Here is a 6,351-nt window from a genome sequence, read left to right on the forward strand (position 1 = left end):
ACACTGCATTTCACCCAAAGATTTTTCAACTCTAGGGGACTACTAAGCACCCAGTGCCCAGCGCAAAATAGACACTCAGCGCCTCGTCACGCTGCTGCTTTTTTACCACGTTGTAAATACTCTGCAATAAATTAAAAGAATACACTGACCTGAGGAAAAAATCCTTTAGTGGACACAGGCCATTAAGGTAGTTTATTTATCATTGTAAAACACAAGGTTGTATAATGAAATGAAAGTTATAAAAGTATTTCTATGAGCAGAGGCTGTTCTGAAGGCAAAAAGTTTTACTGTACTTCTCTTTTTTAAGTACATGATATTATAAAATACTAACATGTCACACTCACAAACTTCCTTTTTTATAAGACTGCAGGTAAACTGCTTTAGTAGTGAAATACCTTTTGTAATTTGACAAAAATCAGAATAAGAATCAGCTTTAGCCAGGTATGTGTACAAGGAATTTGACTCTGGATTGTGGATGTGGAAAATATAACAACCATACCAGTTATAAACTGTGATGTTTGTTCTTTCCCCCTGTTTATTAAGTACACCAGCACCCAAGTAAGATAAAGACATCTGTGAGGTGCTGAGGGTGATATTGGGGTGAGCAGACCTACAGTATGTTTCACAAGTGTCCGCTCCCATTCTGCAGGACCAAATTGCATGTAAACTACTTTGTAAAATCCCAATCTCCAGACAAATGTAAAGATGATACACCCTGTCTCCACTGAAATATGTGCAGACTTTAATGTATCTTAGTATAGATATATTAAATCAGTATTAAGCACATTATGAGGTTATCTGTTTCTCTTTTTGTGCTACTAATTTCTTAAATGTGTATAATAGGCTGATTCCCACCTAGTGAAAACAATCCCTCCAGCCAGTTATCTTTTGATAAGTTGCTTTCCTAAAATGTGTTATACAAAGAAATTGTTAGATTCTAATAACCTCACACTCATTATTTTTTTTAGTCTTTGAGGTGGTTTGGATGTCTGCTTTGCTTTTTCTGTGTGCAGCCTGTCTGTGCATTAGCAATAATCCCACAGCTCTGAAATCTTGGCTTGTTGATTTCCAAATAGGGTAAACACATCAAGCATACAACTGCAGCACTGAAAATTGGTACAACCTCAGGTTATTTAGAAAGGAAATATTAATCCAGTGTTGTATTGTTTTTTTCCACTCCACATTTATTATTTATTTATTTATTTATTGTGGAGTGGAAAAAAGCATTACATTCGATATCTGGCTGCAGTACCAAAAAGCAACAAAGTAAAGCTAATGAAGACAAACACTATCCACCAAGAAAGAACTATACTGTATACCCAAACTTAAGAAACCATTGAAAATTACTTCAACATGCCTGCAAATGCATTAACAAACTACAGAAACATGGACAAAGCCTAATGCATAAAGAGAGAAACATCTAGCAAGCACACATGAAGACGTGGAATTAGCAGTATGGTCTCATGAGAGTAGTTGAATGGCCAAAATGAGATTGTCCTGAAATGACAAAGACAGCATTGGTCATTTGTTTGTTTTCCTGACAAGAAACTCCTTATTTCATGAGAGTAATTTATTTATTTAACAGGGACAATGCACAATATATATACTGTAAAAGCTAATTCCCATTTGCAGTCCCTGGGCAGGTGCCAATAGTGCGCAAGATATTACAGTAAAAAACTAATACCAAATCCAAACTTTACATTTAATAAATATATAGATGAATGCCAACAAACTCAAATATACCACCTCTCAAAACCACAATAAATTCCCACATAAAACATAACATCAACAATCCAAATACAAAAATAAACAAACTGTCAGTACAAAGATTTTACCATGCAGTAAAACATTATACTGGCCACATTCAGTGTATCATATCTCAATGACTACATACCTGATTGTCCTTCAACTATATGTTCACACTACCTTGAAATTTTTTGAATTATTTTTCAAAATGTCGTAGACCGAAACTTAACACAACAGTCCCCTCTAGTGGAAGCGCTTGTGAACCTAGACCCGGGTCTATTTATTGTTACATGCTGTTTGAGAGGTTGTGGTGCTAAGTCATGAATGATCTTATATACTAACCCAACATTGGACATAAACAGGAAGTTATGCTTTTTAACTAAATTACAGTAATGTGAGATTTGAATGAGAATGAGAATTTCAATGCTTGTTTATATGGACTCTGAAGTGGTTGCATTAATGTACCACTTATTTGAAACCAGGTTGTACTACAATATGAAAAATGTGACAGTATCATTGCATGCATGTACAGTTTTGCTGCATCTGTACTCATTTGATTTCTTATAAATCTGAAATGAGCCAGATTATACATTATTGTTTTTGAAGGTTGGACCACTATCAGTAATCACACCTAAATAGTTAACCTGCTGAAAATCCTGTACCCTTTGTCCTTTAATACTAATCTCAAGAGGAGCGCAATTACTTCCTCTAATAAAGAAATACATACTAACCGTCTTGGATAAATTTAGTGTCAAACAAGAATATGTCATCCAATCAATTTTCTCCATAGCTCCTATGAATATGGATGCAGCTTGCTGTTTAGATTTAGCATGGACATACATAACCGTATCATCTGCATACATTTGAATATTAACTTCTGGACAGATGGATGATAGATTTATTTATAAAAATTTATAAAATATTTATAAAAATACTGAATAAGAGAGGGACTAAAACTGAACCTTGCGGAACACCAATAGAACAATCTAAGAATGATGAGGTTGATCCTTTTAATTCTTAATAATGACAGTCCCCTCTTAGTTGCAAAGAGAGAAGTTATGTGAAATTATTATACCACTGCAAAAAGTCTTAGGGAGGATTGGGTTTACAAAACATGCAACTTGGACACACTATCCATTGTATGGTTTAAGCATTGTGACAAATCTTTCAACGGTGATATCTTGTTTTTTAAGGTCCTTATCAATCACACTGTCGCTTTGTATTTCAACCCTGCAGCTATATTTTTTTTAATTGTAAATGAGCTAAAGTGCAGATAATTATGGCTTTTCGTTTATGGTGATCAATATGAATTTGACATGGAGTGGAAGCACCTCTAACCTGCATTAGTTTTCATGTACAGTATGTGTGCATCATTCTTTGTGCATATAGGCTTGTTTTTGTCTGATCAGCTTTGCGAGATATTTTTCACACATGCACCCAGTGTGTATGTGTCAGACAGGTGGGAATCTGACAGCCATGAATTAGCTGGTAATGAAGCCCTTCTCTGTAATGGCGGAGGCACAGTCGGCTAAAGGAAAGGTCAAGCTGTGCCACAAACTTGTTAAAAGGTCAAACTTGATGACTTTTTTTTTTTTGTATTGCCTCCTTTAAATGTATTCTAACTGTTTTAATCTGTAAGGTGTCCTTGAGTGCTATGAAAGGCACCCACAAATAAAATGTATTATTATTATTATTAAACTCAACTGAAGCATTTTTTAGCCCCAAATCTTTACAGTTTATGAAAGACATACATATTTATGTTGGTAGGATGCATGTGTTTGTGTATGTGTGCTTGTGATGGTTGCAGTGTGGGGTATTTGATTGATGCCTGATTGATATTATATTTTGTTTCCTTGGCAATGGAGCTCTGCTGGAAACCCTACTAGCCTCAAAAATATGTTTGACTTGTATTGACATCATTGTTAACCTCCTATGTTCCCCAGTTCTATGATTAGGGTTAGGGTAGGGGTTTAAGGAACTAAGGACCCTGGGAACATAAATACACTCCCATTCAAGAATAAGGTTTAATGTGGAAAACTCACCCATAAAGCAAATACAGCATGAATTTGCAAATGTAAAAGACAGTGTGTGTGTGTGTGGCATCAAAGTGTTTTCTAACAAAAGAGTCAATTTGATGGATTTACTTTTCAAAACACTGTTCAAAATATGTTACACCTAATTCCTCATATTATATAAAAAAGTAAAATAGATACATACTTGACGATACAGTAGGCCTGTCTTTCCACTGTGAACTGTGTCTCTAGTGAGGTAGATGACTCTTACTAGCAGTCACCGAAAAGAGATCTGCAGCTGGGAGTCTTGTATAATGCTCCCCATTCAAATCCTTATCAGATACATTTGAACAGGTAGGCAGAGGGTATACGTGCAGAGAAACTGTAAGTTTCCCAAGCCCTTGAAATCTTTCATAGGGTTCCCAAACCCTGATTCTTCTTGCCATGATGGATTCAGTGTATTAATAATAGACAGAGACACTATTATTCTGGGTTATCCAATTTAAAGTGATAAAAAAGTAATACACTGAAGCTTGAGTAAAAACAGAAATATGAGGAGAGAGATATAATGGGGGTTTCTTAGAATGGGGAGATGTGCAGAATATCATCTTAATCCAGTATAAATTACTCTTGTGCAATTTACTAAGTGCTCTCTGTATTGAAAGCCATGGCAGGACTCCTGAGACCAGATGCATAAAAATTTGTAGATTCTTAACTAAAAAGCCTTTGTATAAACAAAGCCAAAATGCAATCTGTGCCAGATTTATGAATCTCGATGCACAGATGTACTCTTGATGTTGTTCATTGTCATAGATCTCAGTCATTGTGAAATTGTGCACACATACACAACCCTAATGACAACTCCCACGACTCTAAAAGCTAAATATGTTAGTTCAGTGTCCCACTTACACCTGTTCATAGCTCCACATCTATGCTGTAGTGAGCATATCTAGCAATTTATTAATTAATTTAAGTGCTCATTGTTTGGAACTTTGTGAAGATATTGTTTGAAATTTTCATTTTATGAAATGTGCCAAACATTTTGGTATCAACAAAGCTGTCTGACCCATCAAGTACAGTATAGTGGAATCCCAGTTCTTGGACCCCACGCATATAGTAAAACAAGTCCACACACACACACACACACACACACACACACACACACACACACACACACACACACACACACACACACACACACACACACACACACACACACAGGTGTTATCAGTTATTCTGAATGATTAGAGCTCTGCTCAGGTTGAAGATGGTCATCAGACTCCATGTACTGATAACACCCTAACAAGTGTAACAAAGCTAACAGGAGAGTCAGAGAGATGTCAGTCAAGTGCAGTCTGTACATGGCCTTAGAAGAAGTCTATTCAGTCACAATAATTAAAATTCCCTGTTTATGTTTACCATGGCTGTGGAGGGCCTTAAAGGTGACATTTTGATATGTGACTGCAGGAAAAACAGAGATGTTCAGATGCACAATTTACAACTCGTGGAATGCTGTTATTAGCCAACAGGTCATGCTCCAGCAGTTTATGCTCAATGTTGATTCTTTCACATGGGAAACAAACACCAGCGGGTGAAAGTCGGGTTTCTGGCCCCGCTGTCAACCCATCCACCCATTTCCTTACTCAGACTTTACTGTTATATATCCTACACCTACCTTAAGCATTCAAAAATTATGCTACATGGCATCCCCCAGTGCACTGAACTATAATGTAAAGGGGCTTCTCAGTGGTTTGGATTTGTGAACATATCCATCTCTATGGCAAGTGAGCCATATCCATCTGTTGATATGAACAGTGGCAGCAAAACTTGCAAACTCTGACTGACAAGCCCTTGCCGCAGCTCTACATCTTCTTCCTTTCATGTTTGGCTGAGTGCAGACTGGATGCTACAGCGACTCACTATCGCCTCTCGAGGCACAAGCGGTATGGGATACAGGACAGGCCGGGCCTAGCAGGTTAGCATGCTAATTTCAGTAGATATCTCTGCAACAGTAACTAAATAATAATAATATAAATAGTGACATAGCCAGTAACTAAAACTGAAATCTAATATGATTCTTTAGTTTACCATCTGACTTGTCTAATAGAGATCCAGTGTGTGTACAGTGTTTGGATGTTAAAGTCCCATTTCAATCCCAGCACTGCAACTTTTATGTACAATGAAATAACGTAGGAAATTATCAAAGAATGCGATTTCACAGATCAGTGGTGTACCTATGTGTTTTAGAACTGTTCAGATTGAGAAAAATGTGAAGGGGAGAAAGACAGTTTAAGGAGAATGTTGCATAAGTGATTCCTTCACTTGAAGAGATGTAAGATGATTTCTGAGAAATTAGCCAACATGGGGTGTCTCCTTACTTGTGTATTCACCCCTGTCCCACACTAGGTTGATTAATTGAGACTATTCATCACAATGACTGGATCAATTTACCCTTTGAGGAAACCAGCCCCAGTTATACAAAATTAAGTATTAAATTTACCAAACTCCTCCTTTTTACTCCCTTCCTATCTTCCGCTCTCCCTTTATGTGTTATACTCTCTTTTTCCTTATCTGTTTCTTCTCTCTCCACCTT

The sequence above is a fragment of the Micropterus dolomieu genome, linkage group LG23 (assembly GCF_021292245.1).
Source record: "Micropterus dolomieu isolate WLL.071019.BEF.003 ecotype Adirondacks linkage group LG23, ASM2129224v1, whole genome shotgun sequence".
Lineage (NCBI taxonomy): Eukaryota > Metazoa > Chordata > Actinopteri > Centrarchiformes > Centrarchidae > Micropterus > Micropterus dolomieu.